The sequence below is a fragment of the Eulemur rufifrons genome, chromosome 16 (assembly GCF_041146395.1).
Source record: "Eulemur rufifrons isolate Redbay chromosome 16, OSU_ERuf_1, whole genome shotgun sequence".
NCBI lineage: Eukaryota > Metazoa > Chordata > Mammalia > Primates > Lemuridae > Eulemur > Eulemur rufifrons.
The window spans coordinates 22629056-22644492 of record NC_090998.1 but is presented as its reverse complement, the minus strand read 5'-3'; the positions used below and the strand labels follow the sequence as shown (position 1 = coordinate 22644492).

At 34.5% G+C, this 15437-nt stretch overlaps 1 non-coding gene across 1 annotated transcript; it reads left to right on the top strand.

Annotated features, from left to right (window-relative positions):
• The first annotated feature begins 403 nt into the window (after positions 1-403).
• Positions 404-510, top strand: LOC138397689 (U6 spliceosomal RNA). Its single transcript, XR_011235820.1, has one exon. It is a non-coding gene; the product is annotated as a U6 spliceosomal RNA (small nuclear RNA).
• The last annotated feature ends 14927 nt before the right edge of the window (positions 511-15437 follow it).

Genomic DNA, 15437 nt, shown 5'->3' with positions numbered 1-15437 from the left:
AATTATATGTGGTGCCATGAGAGATTCAAAAAGAGAAAAAAAGAAATATAAAGCGTAGTTTCTGCCAGCTAAGAATTTATGGTGTTGTTACTATTGATTATAGAAAACCTGTAGCTGTTTAAAAACTAGAAATAATAATAATTATGGTAAATAGTCATTAATTATAGTAATCATAATGCAAGTTTTCATTTGCATAGCACTTTAGAGTTTACAAAAACATAATCTCATGAATCCTCATAGCCACAAGTAAACTTCTGTTTCTTCCATTTCGTAGGTGAGAAAACTGAGGTCAGGTTGCCTTGAGATGACACAATCTTTGAGTGATGCAGGGAAAATGACTCATCAATTCTTATTTTTACAGAAGAACCAATATAATGGAAATTGTTTAAAAATGAGAATTCTTGTGCTTGCTTTGGCAGCACGTGTGCTAAAATTGGAACAATACGGGGAAGATTAGCATGGCCCCTGCACAGGGGTGACACACAAATTTGTGAAGCATTCCATATTTTTTGCAGTGATGTGGAATCAACCTAAGTGCCCTTCAATTCACGAATGGATAAAGAAAATGTATTATGTATATACCATGGAGTACTACTCAGCCATGAAATGGAATGATATAATGGCATTTGCAGCAACACAGAGGGATTATCTTTAAGTGAAATATCCTAAGTGAAATATCCCAGGAATGGAAAATGAAACACCATATGTTCTCATGAATAAGTGAGAGCTGTTAGATGGGTACAAAAAAGCCATATAAAGGACATGAGAAACCAAGAAGAGAGGAGGGTGGGAGGGTAGGTGTGGGATAAAAACTTACTTGTTCAGTACGATGAACACTATTCTGGTGATGGGCACACCACAAGCCCTGACTTAAGCATTATACAAGATATCCTTGTAACAAAAACACTTGTACTCCCTTAAATAATATTTTGAAATAAAAAACCCTGATAATTCTTATAATAAGTTAAACATGAAAAATCTTATAGTAATTTATTAATAACATTGAAAAGTTGAATGTCAGCAAATACTGCAATATTAAGATGATAGAGCAGCCATCTCTGAAATTAATTCTGAATACAACAGAGAACCACTTGATCAGGTGGGCATTACAGAGAATTTAGGAGAAAATACTCGTGTCATTTAGAATTCATAACAACCAAATAAAATAGTCTTGCATATATTTATATCTCCAGTTGAATGGCTTCATTAATTCAGAAGTATTTATCAAGCCAAAGAGAGGAAAGGCTCACTTTATTTTTTTAAAAACTTTATCATAGTGATGACATGCAATAATTTGCACATATTTAAGTGTATGATTTGATGAGTTTTGACATATGGGTACAACCATGAAATCATAGATACAATCAAGGTAATGAACATACCCTTATCGCCAAAATTTTCTCCTGCCTCTTTGTAATTTCTCCTGTCTGTTCCTTTCCCCTTGTCCTCCTTTTCTTGGCAACCATTGATCTGTTTTCTGTCACTATAGCTTAGCTTTCATTTTCTATGATTGTATATAGATGCAACCACACACTATGTATTTTTTCCCCTGTGGCTCTTTTCACTCAACATAATTATTTTGAGATTCATCCACGTCACAGCATGTGTCAGTAGTTCATTCATTTTCATGGCTGAGTAGTAGTTCATGGGATGAATGTACCACAGTTTGTTCATCCATTCACCTGTTGATGGATATTTAGGTTCTTTCCAGATTTTGGCTATTACAAATAAAACTGCTGTGACCATTTGTGTGCAAGTCTTTATATAGACATTCGCCTTCAGTCTCTTGGCTAACTATCTAAGAATGAAATGGAATGTCTAGATTCACTTTTTAAGACACTGCCTAACCATTTTCCAAAGGGATTATACCATGTTACATTTCCACCAGCATTATAAGAATTACAATTCCTCAGTATCCTCTCCAACACTTGGTATAGTCAGTCTTTTTAATTTTAGCCATTGTAATAGGTATATAATAGGATCTCACTGTGACTTTAACTTATATTTCTTTAAGAATTAATAATACAAATGTCATTTTTCATGCTTATTTGCCATCTATATATTTTCTTTGGTGACATGTATATTTAAATCTTTTGTCTATCTTTATTTTTGTTGTTATTGTTTTCTTACTATTGATACATTAAGTCTTTATATATTTTAGGTACAAGTCCTTTATCAGATATGTTTTGCAAATATTTTCTTCCAGTCTCTGCCTTGTTTTTTCATTCTGTTAACAGCATCTTTCAATGAACAGAGGTTTTTTTATGTTGATATAGTCCAATTTATCAATTTTTTTGGTTATGGATTGTGCTTTTGGTGTCATATCTAAGAAACGTTTGCCTAATCTAAGGTCACAAAGGTTTTCTCCTAAATTTCCTTTTAGCTATTTTATGGATTCAGATTTTACATTTAGGTCTACAATCCACTTTGAGTTAGTTTTTGTATGTGGTACGAAAACCCTTACTTTAATCTCAGATAAATTTTCTGATTTGACCATGGAACGGTATGCCAAGAAGAGTTTGTGGAAACTGTTTTGCTAGAATCATTTTCAATACAATTGGAAAAAGCATTGAAAAGCTTACTAAGGAAACAGCCCTGCATATGCAGATGTTACCAGCTGAAAGTATCATTTATCTATTTTCTGATTCTTGATATGATTTTCTGAAATGATTTTGATGATACCAAGGAAATTAAGACTCCTAAAACTCACAAGTTGATGAATTTCACATAATGTAAGACTACTGAATAATATTTTTATGCATGATACAATCTCAACTCACCTCATCCGCTTGAAAATACACTCTCCCCAATCTACTAGAAAATTCCATATATCTCCTTTGAGTGGCCTATCCCTTTGTTTTAGGTTTTTTTTTTTTTCCTGTGTGTGCTTGTGTGTGTGTGTGTGTGTGTGTGACACTCTGATGTCTGAGATGATATTTTAGAGTATTCACTGAATTCATTTACTCCATTTTCTGAGGAGAATGTTCTCTTGGGTACTAGCCTTTGTGTTGGGTTTTAGCTAGGTGATAGTATCTTCTCAGAAACGGTTAACTTATTAATAACTGTCATATCCATTGTTCCACATAGATTTCTTCTTTGTAGTTTAATCTTTATAATTAATTGCCTAGCTAGGTGAAAGATAGGCTACCAGAGTTCTATTTAGAATAATGACTAATGTCATCTTATTCAAAATTGAGGTCATGACCCGAGGAAGTCCTAGAGAGGTTTTTGGGAAATACGGAAATTTCCAAAAGTGTCTAAGAAACTCAGGAATTGTAGAGCATTTAGCTAACTTGCATGCAGCCACCAGTGCGATATGCACTTGGGGGAAAGGTGACCCTCCCATCTCTAGGGTATTTCCCTGTGCTCTGTAGTTCTCTGACTTGCACATACCTTAAGATGCAAATACAGATCTTGGAATTGAGACATTCCATCTTATACTGACCAGTGCTGGTACCTGCAAAATGGATTATTTGCTTTTGTGTAGGAAAGATGACATGAAAAGAAATATGGATTACAGGGAATATAGAGGAAAAAACTTTAGAGTTAAGTCTGTATGTATAAAAATTATTTACAAACATCCAGAATTACTAAATTTGCACCAAGTAATAACTTATTCAGCTAAATTAATTTTTCAAGTTAAATTTCATTCAATGCACACCGATCCCCTGTCCTTTACACTCTTACTGTTCTTTACTCCAAAGATAGTTCAAAGAATAAATGAATTTATCTGTTGATTTCTTTACACCTTTCTTCGGGGTGCTTTTGGTAGAGACTGCTAGATGCTACCCCGTGTCTATTCTCCCTTTATTTCCTAGTAACAGAGCTCAAGATTTTCAAGGAGGACAATGTGTCCAGCTACCAGACTACATTTTTCAACCTCTTTGTAGCTAAATGCAGCTATGTGGTTAAATTTTGGCCAATGATTTGTAATTAGAATTGAATCGTTTTGTGGTATTTCTAGGCAAGGGGTTTAGAAATTACCTGCCTTTCTATGTCTTTTATATGAGACAGTAATAAGCCAATTCATTTAAATCACTGCTATTTGGGATTTTCTGTTATGTGCAGCTTAACCCAATCCTAACTGATACAATATGGCATTATGACTATAAGCAAATTCTAAGAGAGGGTGGCATCCCAGCATTTCCTGGGAAATCCTTGACAACCCACTTGGATCGGAAGCTTTTGTCTATTTTAATTTGAGCCTTTTGGTCCCTGCCTAAAGTCAACCAGGAGAAGTATTTTTCTAGGGAGTGTTTGTGCAACTCTTTATTATAGAAACAAAGCTTATCACATATTTTTTATCAATTAGTGCATGCTCATTATAGAAAGTGCAAGAAACTCAGAAATAAATATAGGAAGAAATGGAAGTGGAGAAAACAACCCATATTTCAATTATCTAAAGGTAACTATAGTTAGTATTTTGATATGTTTACCTGGTATCTTTTTCTCTGCTGAGTTTCTATAACACAGAAATGAACATATTTATGTATATATATTGCACATATAATTTTATACTCTGGTTTTTTCCTCTTAAAATATGACCAAAACATATTTTAATGGTTCTACTATATATTATTGAATGGGTGTAGCATTATCTACCTAATCATTCACATACAATCAGATATTTTGATTTTTAACTGATGATATGATTTACTTATAGAAAATATTAGGTCTATAACCCTATTGAAGTTGTGACTCACACATAGCTTAGTCACAGAGCTGTGCACATTTAGACTCTAATTCAGTCGATCTGGGATAAGGCCTGGGAATTTGCATTTCTAACATATGCCCAGTCGATGCTGATGCTTTAAGAATCAGAGTATTAAAGGACATTAAAAAGAATCAATTCATGTCCTTCCTCACACTTTCATATCATTCTCTTCCTCAATTCTCAAACCCTAAATTCTCCAGACTTCCTTTAGCTAATATCCCCCCCAAACTCTCAGGCCCTCCAAATCTCTCCTTTATCTACACGTCCTGCATGTCATGTGGCTTTTGCTCTCAGCCAGTCTCTTTCTCCTCTCCATGTTCCTGCCAAGCCCCAATTCTTGACTTCTCCTGCTGTGCTCAGATTCTGCATAATATTAGCAGTCTGGCCGAAATAGACTCAGCTCAGAGGTTGGGGGCAGGGATTGAACTGTGAACTACAGAACTCTCTTTACAATGAGGGAAAAAAAATCTAAGAACCTTCCGATATTCAGAAATTTTATTCCATCACAAGTACTAAAGCTCATCTTATTAGAATAGAGTCCCAGAAGCAGAATTTCTGAGTCAAGAGATGTTAGCTGCTTAAACCTTGATCTATGTTGAGAGGTTAAGAACACAAATGTTAAAGCCCGATACACGAGTTCAAATCCCACTGTGCCACCTGCTAGTCATGTGACTTTGGGAAAAACAATCAATTCCACTGAGTGTCAGTTTCTTCAGACGTAAAGGATTTAAAAAATTCTAGCATTAACCTATAGGATAGTTTTTAAGGTTGTATGTGAAAATAAAAGTAATGCATGGCAAATTTCCTAGCACTTGGTAAGAGCTCTATTGGTGTTCTTGTTCTTGTTCTTGCTGCAAAATTACTTGTGAAGGATTATTCTAGATTCATATTCCCATCAATAATGTATCAATAGCAAAGTGGTAACTGGGTAGCTCTTAGCATCTAATGGCAACATACAATCTTTGTGTCTAGGTTAGGGGTGAAAATAAGGGGTTATTCCTAATTCACTAAGAAAACCTGGCTACTAGAACTTGAAGGATACAATGAAACAAATGATTCACAATAAAAAAACAAAACTAAACCAACGATTCACAACATAAGAGACTGAGGTTAATCCACACTTTTGGCCTGAATTGGTGCAAAGTGATGCAAAATTGGATGGATAACTTCCTATCATCTAAGTTAAAATGTCTTTTAAATTAATTTTTCCATCCCTCTGGTCAGAAAATTCTTTGTAGTTTCCAGCGATATCTCAGACCTTAGTACAAGTGGATTCTGCATGGTTATCAGCACACACAAAAAAGCATTTTCTCAACCAAATAACACCAATTCTATTACTTCTATCATTATTTTTGTGTCACTTTTCCTTTCCAACTAGTCACTCATTATTGTTGACTGACGTCCTTAAAACTGACTGACAGTTTTATTTTCAAATTTTTGGTAGCTCTTCGTGTGATGTCAGAAAGTCAGTCAAATTTCTAGTGCCTCAGTTTATGTTATTTAAACACGTATGTAATAAAAACGACTTCCTGAGATCGTCTAATTCATGAAAATAAACTAACTCTTGGCGAAATGAATCATAAAGTGCCAAACATAGTCAATATTCTACTTATCATTAGTGAAATCAGAACAGCTTCAAAATCATAAACACTAATTTCTTTCAGAAATAGCAAGTGAGGCTTCTATTGCGTACATTAAACTCTATTATTCAAGAGAAACATAAGGTAAATCTTGTGTGAGCTGAGTCGATTTTTGTCTTACCACACAAAAAAGCAGTTGGATAAAGAAGATGACCTTTGTTAAAAGGGAAAAAATCTTCAATACCCGGTGTTCACTGCCAGTGGGTGTTCTGGTGTTGGCTCTTAAAAGAAGCAGGAATCCTATTGTCATTTCTTCTAGCTTTAATGATGAAATTTACTTTCAAGTTTGTGTTTAGTCTCAGGCTATTAAAGTTCAGTACCTCCCCAGCACTTGATTCTGGGTCATTTCTTTGGGACCCTCAACATACTCTGGGACAAAATGAGTGGCTGCAGATAAAAAAAAAAAAAAAAAAAAAAATCCAAGCTTCAGCACTGAGTGCTGAAACTGGTACAAGAGCAAGGCTGTTAATAGCAACCAAATTGATTTTGAACTTCAGGAGATTTGCCTTCCCCCTGACTCTCAAGGCCCAGCTCTGACTTAGATGAAAACTCTATTTAAATAGACAGAGGTTGTACTACAGGAAAGGGGAAGAGTGAGATATAAACTATGAATTACAAAATCACACATATGGATGCAAAAGCAATCAGGGGCTTTGAGGGAAGAGTATAATTTATAAACCACTCTTAGATATTAAGTCTATATTATTCTTGAGAATTTTAGCAAGAGATTAGGGCGAGATTGACTAAGCTTATTAGTAGTTGAAAGCATTCATGACTACACATGAATGTATTTCAGGAAAAAGGGTGGGTTGTTTAGAATTTACAAAATTTTTCCCACTAAGGACATAAGTGCTCTGGGATCCCCAAAATATACAATCAAAAAAATCTTTCATAAGACTTTATCAATTATGGCTTTGCGTCAGGAAAACATTGGTGAACCCTGTTTGGTGTACTACAACCTCCTGTCTCAGGCCCTCTTTTGATTCTTTGGTAAATCATGGAATCAACATAGTAACAACTGAATCAATTATTTTGTGAGGTTCCAGTATGCATTAGTTCTTTCATTTATTCATTTAAATCAATGAAATCTCATTCATTTAATTAAGCTAATGCTTTATTAAAGTAATACTTAATTGAATGCCTGATGCATTACTAATGGCTGAACATACAAATATCAAACAAAAGCTCTGCCTTCAAGAAGTTTCCAATCCGTTGACTATGCGGCCAAGTTTTCCAACTCATCCACCTCAGAGGTCCTTTAAAAGGTTAGCAATGCTCTTAGTTCATCTTCTAATTATGTAGATCATGAATTGACATTCAGATTGGCTTCTGTAGCATAAGGGACAGTTTTTGCCTAGAAATTCACTGCTTTCATTTTGAAGGCAATCTAGCTGAGAGGCAAGAGACCCTTATCTATCCCCTGGTCACTCTCACTCCAGTGTGCTCCTACCTTTGACAGCTTTAGTTTAGATACTTATTCTAGTTGTCATAAGAGTTTAAAAAACGAAAGATGGCCTCTTTTCAGGAAATGCTGGGAATTTCTCTGCTCTAGATACTACGTATTCTTCTCCCTTACCACTCTTGTTTTAAACCTTGGCAGATGAGCCATATATAAGGAGAGATCGCATCTGTTAAACCTCAAACAGTAGAGACAATTTTAAATCTATTAGGTGAAGACAGATAAAGGAAGCTCATTAACATCTTAACAATAGTAATTTCTATAGAAAGTGAAAAACTTTTTGAATAGAACAATGGAGTAATTCTTAATTGTACCAAAAATGATAATTGGATATTAATAACATAATATAGCATCTTGTCTGAAACTGAAAAATAACATTAGGCATTGTTTCCACTGTGGTTCCAAGATTTGGTGATGGTAACAAAATTAGACTTTTAATGTTCTAGGACTGCAGTCTCCAAGCCCTAGGTCACAGATCAGTACCGGTACATGGCCTATTAGGAACCAGGCTGCACAGCAGAAGGTGAGCGGCAGGTGAGCAAGTGAAGCTTCAACTCTATTTACAGCTGCTCCCCATCGCTCGCCTCATTGCTTGAGCTCTGCCTCCTGTCAGATCAGATGGTATTAGATTCTGCATTATGGTTAGTTGTATAAGTATTTCATTACATATTACAATGTAATAATAATAGAAATAAAGTGCACAATAAATGTAATGAGCTTGAATCATCCCCAAACCATCCTCCCACCCCCAGTCCGTGGAAAAGTTGTCTTTCATGAAATTGGTCCCTGGTGCCAAAAAGGTGGGGGACCACTGCTCTAGGAGTTATATGACTAAACTACAATTTGGAAAATCTTTTTGGTATTTAGTTAAACTTCAGTGTGAGTGTAACTTTTCTAGTATAGATTGGAACATAAGCAGTTGGTAAAACATGACGGTGATAAGACTGTTCATCAGATTTTGGATTTTGGCAACAAATGTATTGTTTCAAATTTAAATAAGTGATGAAAATACATGCATATTGCAAAAAACTACACAGAAGCATTTGGACTAAAAATGAAAGAAATTCATCACTCCTATTCCAAATCACCTCTTTCTAGTCCCACCATTTCTCATTTTCCTTCCCAAGGGGCAACTGCTACTAACACTGGGGTATATCCTTTTTATGGACTTTATGTGCATAAATGAGATTACATTATTCTGCAATTTAATTTTTTTCACTTACTATTATATCTAGGAGATTGCTAAATGTCAGAATATAAATATCTTCCTTCTTTCTAACTGATACATTGTATTTCATGCTATAGATATACCATAATCCACTTCATCATTCCTCTTAATATGAATACTTGCTTGTGTAGTTGGTTGTTTTTCACTGCTATAAGCCATGTTGAAATGAATACCTTTGCACATTCATATCTGAGTACATGTAAACATATTTTTATAAGATAAATTTTAAAGTAGAATACTTAGATTTTTAAAATACCACCAAAAGCTACCCAAAATGCTATGCCGATTTACCTGCACTGTATGTATGTTAGTGTCTATAACTATCTTTATCAATACTAGAAAGCATAATACTTAAAATTTATGACACCCTGATTGAAGAGATGTGTGTATTTGTTTACTTGAATTTCACTAATTAATAATTATTTGGTTTTGTCATTATATAAATACATGATGTTGTCAGTACATACATACATGTGTTGTGACTTGCTTATGTATATTCTTTTCCCTTCTTTCTACAGGACTGTCTCTTTATTATTGATTGTGAATTTTAACCCTTTGTGGGTTATATAGTTCTATGATGTTTGCCTAATCTTTTTTTTGCCTTTTTCCTTGAATTGTGATGTTAGACTATATAAACATTTAACATTTTTATGTAACTAAATCAGTGGTTATTTTTATGTCCTCTGAATTTGACTCTTGCCTTATAAAACCTTCACCCCACCAAGATTATGAAAATCTCTCCTCCACATTCTTCTAATATTTTAATTATTTATTTTATATTCAGTTGTTTAATCCATTTTCATTTATTTTCATTTATTTTATATAGATACCTAACTTCATTTTTAATATAAATTTTTAGTTTCCAAACACTATTTACTGATTACTGCATAATTTCTCCTGATTTCTAATGTAGCTATTTCTAAATGTCTATGAATGTGTGTTTCTATTTCTGATCTCCCTTTTCTATCCTGTAGATATGTGTTTATCTTTGTCCAAACTATACTACTTAAATGCCTATATTTAAAATTTTACACTGGTATATAATAGGGTAAGTTCCAAGGTTTGATTTTTTTTCTTATAAGTTTCTTGGCTATTCTTGGACATTGTCTCTTTTTTTATGAATTTTAGAATCAGTTTGCCAAGTACCATAACAAATCCTATTATATTTTTTGCATTCTTTATTAATCAATGTTTGTAGCGATCACAGAAGTTTTATCCTTTTATAACCAACATTAAAAGTGTTCTTTAAAAGTCATTTATATCTCTCAGGATTAGGAAGTGGAAAGAAAAAAAAGATTAAAAAATTATTTATACCTTAAAAGAACTTACAATGTAGTTGGAAAGAATAATAATTTCCACAAACTCTATATGAACAGTTTCCTCATAAGATCAAGAAAAATATTTGTCACTTGCCTCAAGATCACTTAAAATAGCAAAAACATTTTCAGTAGAAGCAGAAGTGATTCCTGAAAGCATAGCAGAATCATCTTCACACTGTTGCTCCATCTGGGAAGTTTTAAATATCTGAAAAACTGATATCACCAATATAATGTCCCAAATATTTGTGACATATTAAGTCTGTGGGAATATCTAAATGAATTAACCATTTCATAACAAATAGATTGTGTCTTTGATCACTGATCTTTTTCTTAAACTTGTTGAATAGGAAAACTATATAGAAGTCTTCCTACATGAAACTGTGAACAACTATGGTCATAATGCTTCAACATTCTGCCAAAGTTTGGCACATAAAAAGATTTCTTACTCTGTGCTTTAAAAGGCAATGGAAAAGGAGAAAATTCCACGATGACTTGTTCCATCATTTCATATATTTTAAATCCATCATGGACTCAGATAATAACTACAATTATTCTGGTCCCCAAGTGCCCTTACAAAGCCTAATATCTACATACTATATCCCATACCCAACCACACATATGCATACATATTTTTTAAATAGACAAAGATTTACAGATGCACATATACATATATACATATATTAGCACACACATATATATGCTTTGCCACATGCATATGGATACATTGGAAAGAGAAGAGCAAACAAACAATACAAACAAGCAAAAACAAAACAAAAAGATAAAAATGCATGCAGAAAATATTGTGGGGGGAACCATGGGTGCACAATGAAAGAAATCACGGAGAGGAAGCATGGAACAGATATACAGAGAGAAGGTGGGCAGTACAGGCAAGAAAATTATAACAGTGCTACCATTTAACACAAAATGTAGCTACATCAGCAACTATTGTGTATGACCTAGATTTTCCTGACCTCCTCACCTTCCAAAATTAAATGCAGACATAGAATTTGAGAAGGGCCATGTGTTTTTCTAAATTGCATCTGGGACGAGCTTATTAAGATTATGAAACTTCCTCATTTGACCAAGAATGAATTCGCATGTTTGCTCTTAATAGGTACAATATATCTCCTAAATAGTAAACAAAATGGTTTAGAACATTGTTCTGTGCATATATGCTGGTATAAAAAAATATATTTCTTGGGGAGGGAGCATAATGTACAGCATCTAATGTCAGAGAATCATATCTAAATTTCCTTACTTTCGAATGAAAAAAAGAAATGCTTTTATCAAGGTTGCCTGCAGTGCAGAAAAGGGCACTTAGTTGAGAAATATTGATATTACTTGAATAATGGGCTTTTCCACATTTAGCTCACTATTTATCTACATGATAGAACTTCATTTTGGGTACCTGAGAGTAGAGTACATTTCTGAGTTAATGCAGCCAGATCTATAGACAGCCATTCTGGAGGATGCTGAACTTGTGGGATGACACGCTGTGGGAACTGTGCCTCCAGTGCTCTCAGGAAAGGTTAAGTGTCATACAAATGAGAACATCCAAATGAAGGGGCAGCCCCTGGCTAAACGCCAACTTTTGTCTTCCTGAAAATGACTCCTATCAATATGGCAACTTGCATCAGAAGTTAATGAAGTAACGAGTGATCATTATGGTGCCGTTCATGATTCTTTTCGAGCTTTTTCCCTCCCCACAAAAGAGAAGAGACAAGTTGAGTGCATTTGTCACAATTCTGCAAGAATTAACTACTCTATAAACTCCTCGTGGACTTTCTTCCCAATCCCCATTTATTTTTCCTCAGAAATGGGGAGTGACCCAGGCACGCTATTTGCCAATGCACAAGGCATTCAGATTTACCTAAGTACACCTCATTCTCCACTTGGAGGGATGCTAGAATCTTCTCAGACCTTAACACGGAACACAGTCCTTGTGCTCTGCCCCTACTTCGTTTTTTTAAAATATGTAACAGAAATACACAAATATGGCTCTGCTGCACAGGAAGACATCTCCTACTCCTACTGCCTCATAGTATGGTATGAGGAGAAAGCTTATTTTGGGATAGCATGAAGCATTTGTCATCATTTTCCACCAGAAGAATAAAAAGTAACTATAAAACCTGGTGCTTCCAGGACACCACCTGCCTCTGACAACTTCATTTTCCGGAATGCAATGCCATACAGCCCTTCTCCCCTGCTGGGCTGAGCTGCAATACTGGCAGTTGTAGACTTCAAGCAAATGTAAGAAGAGAACTGCTGATGGGAAAGGGAGTGACTGCTTCAGAAATCAGTCCTAAGAGATGGGTGGAGAGCGGTACGGGGGAGGTGGTTGTCTTATTGTCAAGCTCTATTTTATGGTGGGGTTGGGTGAGCAGGGGATTGAGCAAAGTCTCTTCCCACCTTCTGGTTTGGCTCAGCTATTTCAGAGTTCACTGTGGTTAATGGTAATTTTGCATGGAATCTCACTGGTTATTAAAAATTACTTAGTTCAGTACATTAATTTTTGGTCTACTACTAATGCATTAGTCACTAAAAAGTCAATAATCCTGGTGTCCAGAGTTGTCATGATTTTGTGTGGTTTTGTATGCCTTCCTAAATACTTTTATGTGAAGTTAAAAGACGGAGATGAAATAACTTAGTAATTTGCTACCCTGACATAACAGTTCTCCACTTTGGTATTTTAAAAGTCATTTCCCATATTATTTCATTAGGTATTACAAACTGTCTGGTAAAAATGGCTTGAGATAAGACAATAAAACAAGAAAAGAAAAGAAAAGGAATACAGATTGTGAAGGAAGACATAAAATTGTTTGTAGATGACATGATTGTCTATTTAGAAAATTTGAAAAAATAAGCAAAAACAAAAATCCTGGAACTTATAAGTCATTATAGCAAAGTTGCAGCAAGGCTGATATAAGGCCAACATACAAAAGTCAATTTCTTTCCTATATACCAGCAATAAACAAGTGGAATTTGAAATTAAAAACACATTATCATTTATATCAGCATTCTTAAAAATGAAATACTTAAGGGTTGATCTAACAAAATATGTGTAAGATCTATATCAGGAAAACTATAAAATTGTGTTGAATGATGTCAAAGAACTAAATAAATGGAAAGATATTCCATGTTCATGGATTGGAAAACTCAAAATTGTCAAGATGTCAGTTCTTCTCAAATTGATGTATAGATTTAACACAATCCCAATCAAAGTCCCAGGAAGTTATTAATATTTTGTGGATATAAACAAAGTGATTCTAGAGTTTAAATGGAGAGGCAAAAGACCCAGAATAGCCAACACAACATTGAAGGAAAAGAACAAAGTCAGAAGACTGACACTACCTCACTTCAAGACTACTAAAAACCTACAGTAATCAAGACAGTGTTGTATTGGCAAAAGAATAGATGAATAAATCAATGCAATGGAATAGAGAACCAGAAATAGACCCACATAAATATAGTCAACTGATCTTCCACATACAAGCAAAAGCAATACAATGGAGCAAAGATAGTGTTTTCAGCAAATGGTTCTGGATGTCCACAAGTGAAGAAAAGGAAGGAAGAAGAGGAGGAAGAGGAGGAGAACAAGAACAAGAACGAGAAAAGATAAAAAGATTACCTTACATCGTCACAAAAAATTTTAACTCAAAAATGGATCATATGCCTAATTGTAAAATGCAAATATGTAAAACTCCTAGAAGATAATATAGGAGAAAATCTAAGGGACCATTTGTATTGAGTATGGCAATGACTTTTTAAATACACCAAAGAAGAAATTTATGAAAGAAATGATAGTTGGACTTCATTAAAATTAAAAACTTCTGCTTTACAAAAGACATGTCAAGAGAATGAGAAGACAAACCACGAAGTAGAAGAAAATATTTGCAAAAGGCACATTTGATAAAGGACTGTTATCTAAAATATACAAAGAACCTCTAAAATTCAACAAGAAAACTATTAAATAACAAACTAATTTAAAAATAGGCAAAAGACCTGAACAGACACCTCACCAAAGAAGATATACAGATGACAAATAAGCTTATAAAAAGATGTTCAACTCCATACATCACTGGGGACTTGCAAATTAAAACAATAATGAAATACCACTACACACCTATTAGAATAGCCAAAATGCAAACTCTGACAACACCAAATGCTTAGGTGGATATAGAGCAACAGAAACTCTCATTCATTGCTGGTGAGAGTGTAGCCACTTAAGAAGACAGTTTGCCAGTTTCTTACAAAACTAAACATAGTCTTACCATATAATCCAGCAATTGCACTCCTTGGTATTCACCCAAATAAGTTAAAAAGTTATGTCCACATAAAAACCTACACATGGATGTTTATAGCAGCTTTATTCGTAATTGCCAACACTTGCAAGCAACCAAGGTGTCCTTCAGTTGGTGAATGGATAAATAAACTGTGGTACATCCAGACAACAGAATCTTATTCTGTGCTAAAAAAAAAAAAAAAAAAGAGCTATCAAGCCATGAAAAGACATGGAGGAGCCTTACATGCATATTACTAAGTGAGAGAAGCCAGTCTAAAAGGCTACATGGTGTATGGTTCCAACTATATGACATTCTGGAAAAAGTGAACTATGGAGACAGTAAAAAGATCAGTGGTTCTTGGGGAGGGAGGGATAAAGAGGCAGAGCACAGAGGATTTTTAGGGCAGTGAAACTATTCTGCAGGATACTATAATGGCAGGTAAGTGTCATTACACATTTGTGGAAACCCAAAGACTGTACAACAGCAAAAATGAACCCTAATGTAAACTATGGAGTCTGGGTGACAATGATGTGTCAATGTAGGTTCATCAAATATAGCAAATGTCCCACTCTGGTGGGGGATGTAGATACCTGGGCAGGTTGTGCATATATGGAGGCAAAGGGTGTATGGGAACTCTGTACTTTCTGGTCAATTTTGCTGTGACTTTAAAAGTGCTCTAAAAATTAAAGTCACTTTTTTAAAAAAGCAAACTTGAGATAAAAACTTTTTCTAGCAAATTAGCAAACTATAAAAAAAACATGGAATAGCTCATTGATATCATTCATAATGGTATT